This window comes from Fistularia commersonii, chromosome 1, assembly GCF_037954325.1.
Source record: "Fistularia commersonii isolate RoL2024-O1a breed Wild chromosome 1, RoL_Fcom_v1.0, whole genome shotgun sequence".
Taxonomy (NCBI): domain Eukaryota; kingdom Metazoa; phylum Chordata; class Actinopteri; order Syngnathiformes; family Fistulariidae; genus Fistularia; species Fistularia commersonii.
In genome coordinates, this window is record NC_141284.1 from 22,746,736 (window position 1) to 22,758,797 (window position 12,062).

Here is a 12,062-nt window from a genome sequence, read left to right on the forward strand (position 1 = left end):
AACCAAAGAGAACGGAAGGTGGAAACATTGTATGGTGAGTTGTAAATTTAAATGCATCATGCATTTTTTCATATAATTTTCAAATGAAAATTCGAATGTATGTGTGTGTGTGTGTGTGTGTGTGTGTGTGTGTGTGTGTGTGTGTGTGTGTGTGTGTCTGTGTGTGTGTGCTCTCTCGCTCTCCTAGGTTCTCTCAATGCCTCTCAGTTCTCTGTAAGAACTCCACTGTTTACACATTAGGTTTCGCCACTTTCCGTCTGAACAATTAGTAGCAGGTCCAAAGGAAACTGGTCCTAAGATATGGACGCACAGAATAGCCGCCACAACCAACACAAGGACATTAGCCACCATAGAGCGGATGACTGTAAGTAAACACCCTTCTATCTATGGAGTTCAGTCAGTGATTACCGCCGCCAAGGAGGATATGTTGTCATTCACTTTAGTTTTGATGTTGCAGTTTCATACAGGATCCCCAGAACAGATTTCAGACAGATTTGGTGGACGGGCGGAGACGGAGCTATTGATACTTCCACTGAACCCATTCTTCAGCCTCTCTCTCTTACTGAAGGTTTACCAGTTCAACAATCAGTGGCGGGGATGTTTTTTTTTTGCAGACATCATATGGTCTGCTGCTATTATTGTTGCTATTATTGATGATCTGAAAGTTCATCACCAAGGCCATTTTCAAAAAAAAGTTGGCATCATTGTTTCGTCCCAACCGGTCCGCGGACTCATAATTTGAACGGGGCGGCGTTGGAGGATGAGTTTGGCAAGGCGCCGCGTGTCACTCAGAGGACCTGAGCAGTTTGAGAGCTCACTGATAAATGGACCTTGGTGTGGATGTGTGGCCGGATGGGGAGAGAAGGTGTCAGACAGTTGAGAATATTAATCATGGCAATTACTGGAAGTGTTTTCAGCTGACATCATGGTGTGGAGCTGTATATCAAGAGGGAGCAGCACATGTATGACTTAGTGGTACCTGATTGGAGGACACGGAGCTGTAAAAGTTAGCGACTTAAGCGGAGTGAAAAATGAAGCCTTCAGGCGGCGTAAGCATTTGTGGAAACAACAAATCCTGTTTGAAGAACGTGGACCATCGTGTCCACGCCATAATTGTCCATCACAAAATAACTGAAGAAGCCTCTCAGATGAGGGGTGAAGCGTCTTCAAGTGAAGAAATTCAAGTCTAGTTCCAAGATTTTGACAAGAATTCACCATGACTGAGAATCTCCACAACAATGTCTATGACAAAGATATTCCTGAGAGGATCTTTGGTGTTTGTATACCATCAGTGTAATTCTACTGCTTTACAGGGGAGGGGGGGGGACGGACAGCAGCTGAATGTTCTTCAGTGCGCCGGAAACGTAAGCAGAGACATAAATTGACGATGCTCAGAGATTCACACGCATCTAAAAATGACGACTATACTGACGCTGGCGCTCTCTTTGTCCTGTGGCAGGAAACACTACATCCAGGGTTCTGGAATAAGTGCTCTCAAGCCGGGGAGAAAATAGAACAGTGTCACGGCCCAGTTGCGAAATATATACAAAAGAAGAAGTTGTGCTCACTTGGGTGTGATTTTCCTCCTCGATTCCCAACTATCTGTCTGTCTCTCTGCATGCAAACATGAAAACCCTCTTTTCCTGATGTCAAAGGAATATTGCATGACCAAAAAATGCGTTATGGTGTGTGCCATTCTTTTATTTAATTCAGCTGGTTGAAGTTTAGAAAACAAATGAAACTCTTCTTCCCTCTTTCCCTCTGGTATTAGTGGAGTAGCTTCAGTGACTCTCTTGCTCTCTGTCCGCCTTCCCTTCCTAAATTTAAAATGCTGTAAACAGTCCGCGGCCGTCTTCCCGTCTTTATAACTCTCAGGACATCAGAGGGGTCCTTGGGTCTCTTACGTCTCATCGGCCACTAAAGGCCGAATCGGCTCCTCTGGGCAACGGTCCACTTGGCTCGGAGTCGACTACCCCGACCCTGAACCCTGAATAGGGGGGGTTAGCCAAAGGGCAAGCCGAGACCGAGGGCGAGTGTGGGTGTGTTGACGGAGGTCAGGGTGGGAGAGGCGGAGGGGGGGGCGGCTATTAAATACAACAGAGGAAAGCCCATCAGGATGTGTCTTTTATAGCTGAATGGCACTTGAAGGCATCAAGCCCCATTCCCACAGATGAGAGGCGAGCGGTGCGGCGAGCAGATGAAACCTGTGAGGTGGGAAATGATAGGGTTGGACTTTACAAGGTCAGGTAGAGGTTAGCGCAGGGTCAGGGACTTGCTGAAAATAGGGACCCCTATTTTCAGTCAAGAGCGCTGTGAGTCAGTTTATGCCTTCTCGCCTCACACAGTAACAGCCGTTAGTCGAAAATGTTTTGGTTCACCTTTTGAAGGTGCCATTTAACTCGCTGTCCAGATTTAAACTCAGCTAATTTACTTTCAGCATGACAAAAAGGGTGGATAAAGGAACCGGGACAAAGGGACATTTCAGCCAGGGTGCAGTACAGGCTTATCCTGAGATATTCCGAATATCTGGAACAGACAAATAAATATTATTTGATGGCAAGTCAAGAAACTGAGGGCAAATCCACGTGTCGGGGCTGCAAGTCAATGGGCCTCACAATGTGAATGACAGAGGAGGTGAGAATTCGCCATGCATTCAGGTGCTGGTCCACCAGAGCTGAGAAGAACACTGCTGGTTTCCACATTTTAAGTTATCATTTGTCATGTTTTCCCCATGCAAAATTATATACTCTTCCACAATATGTCTTGATGCGGCCAAAGGTACAAAGGTACTCTCATGTTGGCGACGTTTTTCCAAATATTTAACAAATTTCGATTGCCAGAGGCGGAAAAGAGGTTCTAACTTACTTGCAATAAAAGAGTAGAATGAAAGGACTGGTATGCTGGAAGGTGATGCTTTATGGTTTAGAGACACATTAGCATTGAGGAAAACACAGGAAACAGAGCTGGAGGCAGCAGGGATGAAGATGTGGAGGTGAGGAGGGCCATCAGAGAAATGGCACACTTTAGATGATCTGGAGATGAAGTTGGGCCTGGATGGTTTGGACATGGACCAAAGAGGGATGGTGAAGACCTGGGTAGAACGATGCTGAGGTTGGACCTGTCAGAAGGAGGTCTAGAAAGGAGGTTCACGGGTGGAGATGAGGAGGACAGGAAGTTGTGGCTTTTCTCAGAAATGGAAAAAGCCAAACTAGAACGGCTCCTGCAGCTCTAACCGGATGATACCATACGCCCGGTAAAATAGGTTCGTTGACAGACAGGAAGGTTTTTCAGTTGCATTCCACCTTTGAGGGGGTTCGCTGCTGAACAGCATGGCTTTGAGAAAAAAACAAAAACCAGAAAACGCACAAAAAGAAAGTTGCGAAACAAAGCGTGCCCTTTTTCATCATTTGTTTAGTCAAACACTTGTGTTTAGAAGTTGATGTTGAAAGTTGGAGCGCTCGCAGAACATATCATCTGCTGAAATCCTCAAAACAGGCACCGCTCTTGTTACAGTGTGTTTACTGACACCGCTGACAAATCTTGAGGAAATATCGTATTTGCAGCGCCTCAGGCACGAACTCTGGACCTTACAAAACGGCGATCGTCGACGTTAACTCTTCTGATCTGGTTCTTGAATATCTCTGGTGCGCGGCGGAAAATCTGGAGCCATCACAATCATCATCATCATCATCATCGACATCATCCCCATCATTATCTCCGCCCTGCAGATGACCCCGTCCCACCCACGCATCCTACCCTTTCACCATCTCCCGACCCGCTCGGCCTAAAAACTCTCCTCTCTCGTTTCTTGTTTTAGTTTCATTACAACCCTCCCGTGGGGATTTGAACTTGTTGCCCCGCCTGAACTGGGGTGACAGCTCACTAAATCATTGCCTTTTAGTGGCGCTGCCCCCCTTTTTTTATACACTTTAATCACTGGACTCCAGTAAGCAGGAATATTGGGCCCAGTGTGTGTGGAATTCTCCTCATAAAAAGAAGAGGCAGAGGCCACTGATGTGCTTCTCATGGCAAAATCGCTGCTGGAATTCATCTTGTCCTTGCTGAGATGGTGGTGGGGAATTGATGGAGGCGGTCCGAGGTTGGGGGGAGGGGGGGCTCTTTCTTACGGATGACAATCAATCGCTCAGGATCAACAGGTTTCAGACCATAAACTTGAGGTCATCTCCTCTCTCGCTGACGGTTTCTCATCTAGCGAAGCCCGTGGCGATGCCGGCGCGAGGCCTTGGATTTTGTTTGTTATTTATGGTTAGTCAAAGGTTTAGAAATGGTTCTGAATGATCAGAGGCTGTTTTTCACAAGCGGGCTGTCACGGGTAGCCATTTACGCCGCATGAATGCGGAACAACGGAGGGAGCGGAGGAAAATGGCTGATACCGTGGGAAACAAACAGGTTTTGGTTTTATAACTTTAGCATACTCATGAATAAAGCTTAAGAGTTGAATGTTGAACACTTCAGCGTCCTTCTTCTCCGCTGCTTGTCATCGCTACCTGCTTTGATCATCCTTCGTTTCATCTCCAACCTAGCATTAATCCTTATCCTCCCCGAGGAAGCCCGCCGCAAGTAGCGCCGATGGTGTTTGGAGCGGGTGTTGACATTGGACGGCACGTTGCACAAATATCCCCAACTCGAAAAAAACCACAAGACAAATGGCAGACTCGGGCTCGCGTGTGCTCGAGCGGCGAGATCTCCGGTCTGGCTAAGCCGCAGCCAACCCTCTCAGCGCAGGTGACGTCTTAGTACGAGGAAACGCCGGAGAGGGAAGGTGGAGAGATGAAAGGAAATGCGAGGGCGGGTTTGACAAGCGGCGGTGAATGAAGATTTCAGATCCCTCAGTCCAGTAAAAGTGCTCACTTTGAAAATGCTTTCACTGCGGCTGAAAGTCCCGCATCAAAATCCTAAAAGTACTTAAACCGTTGGTAAAAGTTATTACCGTGCAGGATAATGATCCCTCTTAACGTTTTATAGGTTGTTTAGATTAATATCGCTGCTGCATCGTGTTGCCTATGTTTGATTTTATGGTTGCAGATAAAGGTTGAGGGACGTTAAACATCTTTATAAGCTGTATATCTAAGCTGTAGGAAGATTTTGTTGTATTATTTTCACTGTATAAAGGCTTTTTGTGCGGCTTTTGGGAAAACTACATATACACGACGTATATTGTAGTGAGCCTTTTTGGAAATGATGAGGCAGGAGCGCTGCTCGGACACGGGCCCTGTAACCTGGGCGTCTACCTCGCCCACGTCCTCGACGCTAAACTAAACATATGATTGCATACATGATTGCAACACAGCTGAAAAAGCCGAACCGCATAAAACCCCGCTTTAAAAATGGTAATAACAGTACAGCGGGCTGTATCCTTTACCCCGCACTCCTTGCCTCGTTTACACATCAAACCTTTTGGCCAGTCACACCCCGTCCGCGATGCCACGATACGCATAACATTTTCAGCATGCTTCACTGATTGGCTGAGTTTAAATTAGTCAAAGAGTAAAGAGCTGTAAGATGACAAATAAATAAAAAAGAAAAGAATAGATAAATAAAATGAAAATTAAATAATAACAATAACAGTAACAATAACAATAATAATAATTGATGCAACATTAGAAAAAGTATTAGATCAGTACCTCAAATTTGAACTTGAAAACAGGGCCTGAGTAAATATACAAGTCATTGTCCATCACTGGTGATACATTGGAGTAATGGGGAAAAAAGGGGAGGTGGGGGTTAGAAAATAAAACAAATTGTTCCGTGTGGAAAATGTTGAAAACCCAAAGAAATTAACTCATCATTTCGTAATTATTTAAACAAAATCTCTGTGTTTCATTGTGAAGTCGAAGAGAGAAAAAAAATGGAAGTTATTACAGACAACTTGGTGATGGCTTTGATTACGGGCGAACATTACATCATCAGGTGGAAATACACGCAAGGGCGCTGTGACGAGCGATCCGCCTGCACTCAACACGTTACCGCACACAAAGAACGGCGTGCAGACAGCACCACACCACAAACACACACACACACACACACACACACACACACCAAAACACACACACACACTCTTCAGAGATATGCCGCCCATTTTGCCAAGTTGGCTTGGCATCGGGCGGGCCGGAGCAATCCAAGAAAAGCAAAGCGGACCCACGAGAGGGCTCGGGCTTTTGTGTTTGTGGAGTGTCACACTTCATCACGAGGGAAACCCATAACAGGCCCAGGAAGAGCTTTGAAGCTATGGGAGGGGTGTGTGGGAATCGCCTCTGTGGCTACCTCTGATGTCAACTCCAATATTCTGATTGCAAGCTATTTCCTGGATTAGGATTGTGCTTGGCGGCTGAGGGGGGAAACAGTTGGAAAATGGCGTATCAGAGAGCAGACAAGGGAATTACGGTACACAGCTAGACAATATGAAAATTGAAAAGTAGCGTCAACCTTGGCCGTTGCAATATTGAATTACAGAGTCCAACTTACAGACGCGGGCAACAATCACCTTCTTTGGTGTGGAGTAGCTTTACTGACTCGAGGACAATATATTACGCGTCAGTAAAGATTCGACGTAGCCTACACACGAGCCCGGTTTTTATTTATAGGATTTGGATGGCAGATCAGTGTAAATGTTCAGTGGTTTGAATTAGAGGGAAGAGTGTCTCTGTAAACCATTAGACTAAAGATCTTGTGTAGTGTTTGGCTGCAGGGTCAGGTGATAACAGTGCGTGCAGTTTTCTTTTGCAGCTTCGTAATTAGTGGATCGGTGGCATACTGTAATAGACCACATCCTCTTGGCTGGAGCTTCACAAGGCTCAACCGCTGAAGCCATAATTTGATTCTAGAACGCTAGAAGCAGGGCCAGACGAATCAAGGACAAATATTCAGGATGTTGCATTTATACTTTAAAATGCTCTGCTGGCTTGTTAGCAGGAAAGATCTTTGTTTTCCTGCAATTTTGGATTATTTGGGAACGTTTTTTTTTTTTTTTTTTTTTTAATTTATATTGAAAATGGAAAAAATGCGGGAAGAAAGGGATATTTGAAACTCTCCATGAAAGCAGTTGCGCAACATTTTGGCATGATACATTTATAATAGTTTGCCATATTTATTATATTTGGTGTGATTGTAAACACCCCACTCTTGTGGGTGTGGAAATTTGTCCGCGTGCCTGCGCAAAGTTAACAACGGACGACAATGTTTTTCTATATTTGACAGACTCAGACTCAAAATAATACTTCCAGCTGTTGAAAGAATGCCTCCCGGTGTCTTTCTCCGCTTCTGTCTTCCATCAGTCTTTAGCATTTTGGCCGGGAGCCAGCCGATACTGTGAGCAGCTCCGAGCCGCTGTGCTTTCGCTCCATCATAAACATAACACCGGACAAATGAAACTAAACGCTGGTCCGAGGGCCGTCTCAGATGCTCCGAGACACTCCAGGGGAAAGTCTTAGAAACACAAGTTACATCACACCTCCATATTACTCCAGAAGTACAGTGTGCTCCTCACTATTCCGCATTTCATCATATACATCGCAAGGTGTAGCCCTCTCCCTTCATAGCAAGTAAGCTCTGGGTTTGAATATGGCCGCCACTTTTCTGTGCATGCTTTGCACATGACGTGTTCTTTCCATGTACTCTGATGTAATGACAAGAAGTGTGTGAGTTGTTCCGTGTCTGTCTGTATGTGCAGCTCTGCGATCACCGCTGACCGCTGCCGGGATAGGCTCTACCTCCAGCCAAGTGCCGCTCGGAGCTGGTCGCAGCACGGACCAACAAAGCCGTCTGCAGGATAAGCAATGTAGATAAGGAAACTCTCTCACAACAACCGAGGGCCTGCAGGAATATAAGTGAACAATTACGGTTGATGTCATTTTATTTTAATGTGCGTTTGTGAACCGAGATATGAAATACTGCGACACTCTCAATTAAAAGGGCACTAAAAGAATCAAATCAAGTCCGGCAAAACTACTTGTGGCACTGACTCAGCGCCGCTCGGAAATGGCTCCCAAGCGCTTCTTTCTATAAAATATATTTAACATTTGGTAAATGTAGTCGATAATGCAAATGGAGCTCAGTGTTTTCAGACACATAGGAGCATTTGAAGATGAATACGGTATTTATTTCCTTTAGTCTGTGTACGTAAGCCAAACGGGATAAATGCAATAGCCAGATTATCAGTGAGGGATTTAAACAGGCACACACACACACACACACACACACACACATGATTGCTGTTTGTAGGATGGGACTGCTGTTAAAGATGGTGCCACGATCAAACACAGTTTGAATCAAACCACGACTTTATAACACATTCTCTCACATTTCTAATCAAAGACCGATTAGCCTGAGACATTAATGAGCCCACTAATCCATTTGGGCCCCTCATGATAACGGTTAATTGTCTGTAAAAATGTGTACAGATCCCCGTTTGGGTTGTTTACTAACTGATTTGGATGTGGTTAGGCCCTAAAGAGGTATCATTACGTTGATAGTTCTTTGGAAAATGAGCCCCTGATGGAGGCAGCATCAGACCGCCGTGGAGGTAAGAATACCGCTTTGAAGCATTGTGCACTCATATGCACATTTATCACAATTCCATAATAACATTTGGCTGTCGTCGGCACTGATTGAACTTTGTTTATAATCACAGTGACTTTCTTGTTTCCTGTAGAAGAGCTAAGAATGGATATTAGTAGCGTTTATGTCCCCGACTGTTGTACAGACTTTACAGATCTACATGTTCAAAATAAACTGGAACAGCAATTGGTATAACAAAAGGATTGTCATCCAATTTGTGTCATGAAAAATGATATTCCAGAATTCAGTTTTAGCTGGGGCCAGCTGATGCTAACATAAATAAGGACATGCGTTTAGAGCCCTGTTCTGCTATGCAAGTCATTATTTTGAAGATATGTGTTATTTCAAGTTCCGAGCGAAGTTTGATATATAAATCAAAGCCAAGATTAACTCAGGAAAGTAATAAGGGAGTCCTCACGCCTTCTTTGCATATCGCCATTCCCGACAGGGTCGAGCCGATCAATACAATAAATGCTTTATTAGGTGCCCGCCTGTATTCATTGTGTGAATATTAAACACATCATCATGTCATGCCACCAGAACCATGTAACTATTCCCGCTATTAGATTATTGCTACATGCTCTTGCTTTCGATCTCTCTGTCCTTCTCTGTTGCATATGTCCTTCTATTTCCGACCCAACCGGTCGAGACAGAAGGCCACCTGCTTTGACCTCAGATCTGTGCAGGTTTCTTCACGGGTAAAATGCAGTTTTTCCTTGCAGCTGTTGCCAAATGCTTGCTCTCGGGCGCTGTTGGGTTTCTGCTGAATCACTTTGAAGAGCGTGGTTCAGACCTGCTCTGCGTGGAAGGTGTCATCAGACTACTCTGTTGTGATTTGGCGCCATGTTGAATGATAACTTGGAAAGAAACGTTTGTTTCTAGTCTCCTATTATTTTTTTCTGGCGTCCGTAGGCGACACTTCTGTTCACAATGAAACAACCATCAGGCTCAGTCGGTATCACGCTAACCGGCGCTGCTGTTTATCACAATCCTCGTCTCTTTTTCTGAAAAAAATAAATAGATTGAAATAAATAAATGTCTGAAAAAAAAAACAATCTAACATTTCCCCTCTGGAGCATGTGCTTGTTCTTTGCCGCCGTTTGTGACGATAGGCTGGAAGTGTGTATTTGTGTTTGTATTCTGTCCGTTCAGAGCGCAACCTTGGCCGGCCTGTTCTGACACTCAATTTATTGTCTTGTGATTTGAGGTCTAGTTTCTCATTACGCCTAAAGTTTTTGTGTCCTTGCGCGACAAAAATTAGTTTGTGTCTCTGTGTAAATCACCTGTCATATGCACAGACTCCTTTAAGAAAAGGCCAAGGGTGTCATTTGATTCCTGTTGCCTTGCTTTCATATTTATGCGCCTCATATTCACGTCCGTTGGCTCTGTCTCGGTTGAGCTATCCATCAACACTTTTTATCCCCATTGCACCAACAATACGGACATAAAATGCACTTTTACGTCAGCAAAATGCTGCTACGAGTAAAATCCGAACAACATGCCTCTTTATTTATCTGCGTAATAAACAACAAAATTAAAACTGATAAGTGACACAATTTATATCAGTCACATCACATGGGCGTGGGCTTTAATGGAAATTACAGGAGGCAGTGAAGCCGTGTTGAAGTATACCCGACAAAAGTGTCGCATATAGCCAATATATTAATGAGTTTACTAAACTGAAGGACAACCACGCCCAAGGGGATGTGTCCTGGCCGCCCCGAGACAGGGCCGTTTTTCAAACTTACGTCGGAGGGATGGATGTGACGAGTATATCTATCTTCCCGTCAAAAGACATTTCCTGCGATGTGTGAAATATCACTTTTACCAGGTGTTTCTCTTATAGTTCATACACTTTTCCAGGGGCAGAATTCCATTACTGTTTTCCGGATATTTTAAGTATTAACCAGGTATTTTTCCCCACCTCTCTCCTCTCTTACTGATAGAGTCCCTCTCCAATATCAAGAATGTCTTAGCCCCATTCTTTCATTCATTCATTATCCACAGTACTCATCCTCGAGTGAGACATACCGGACATACAACTATTCACTCTGTCATCTGCACGTCTAGTCAACGCAGACCTGGGAATTTTACGGCCCGGGGGCCACATCTGGCCTGTTTTGCTTTTTTACCCGGCCGACAATTTTTTCTTTGAATATTTAACCGAGTATTTTCAAACAATATTGAATTTAGAAACTCCTTATTTTTTCCTTTTGCTTGATTTTGTATGGATGATTACATTCAAAATAATGCCAGTACATTTATATGATTATTAATGATTTGAAAGTTGAAATAAAATGCTGAAAAAATTCGAATTTTTAAATTTCAAACTGGACAATTACTTGTCCAGTTACTGTGTATTAAAGTACATCACATCCATGCTAAGTGCATATTTCTATTGATGCCACCATGTCTGTATTAAATAAAGAAGACTAGATACGGACAGAATAACAGTCTGGAGATTGATAGAAAGCTTTGCATTAAATTGAGAAATTAGGCATGCTTTGGGCATGAAGAATAGTAATTATGCTCATTATTTTTGCTTAGATTTGTTTCGTGCACCAGCTTTGGGGACGCTCCTTCACTCATTATGAAACGCGACGCCCGTCCGCCCGCCTTCTCTGCAGTTCCCGTCATGACAATCATTATCATCCGCCGGTTGTAGATTCAGAAAACAAAACAAAAACAAACAAAAAAAGGGGACCCAGTTAAAAGCTTTGGGATGAAGAGGTGTCTTTCTCAATTTTGTACGCTCAAACAAAATCAGTTGCCTTTGGCCTGCTTAAGGGTAGAAGGTAAGAGCAGCACACAAAGGCAGTGCAATTATTCTGCTCTGGCACAACAACAGAGAGCAAAAAGAGCATCAAAGGCTTTCCTCTGAGCAAAATAGGGCTCCCTCAGAGCAAAAAAGTGCAACCTGTGTGTGAATACCACTGCATGGACTTGCGGTTCTCTCCGGAGAGATGGGAGGCAGAGGATACGCGTCAGTGTCAGCGTGAGCGTCAGGGTGAACAGCCACCTGGGCTTCATCATTGAATGCATTGGCGGTCCTGTAACAGGCAGTTGCCAACGTTTACTGTGAATGCAGTTTGTTAACAAAGGATGAAGTGATGCTGCATGCCAATGTGCAAAGAGAGTGGGTTTACATGCATATGTGTATTAAATATTTCAGATATGAAGAAAGATTCAAAAGCCTTGGCACCTTTACCCTCCTCACTTCATTACTAGAAGTGCAAATTAGCTGATATGAATTGATTTGACCTTACATATAAGATTTGATTTTTACCTAATTAACTCAATAAATTGTCTGTACCTATTTTCCAATTTGGGAAAAAGATGATGAACAGAAACCATGAATGAATTCTATCAATTACTATAACAACTGTGTTGTTGTATATTCTGTAAATTTCATTCCCTATGGTCATGGGTGTATTTTTGACCAGTTGTGGACCTGATATCGTCTTATTGTATTTCGATCTTAACGT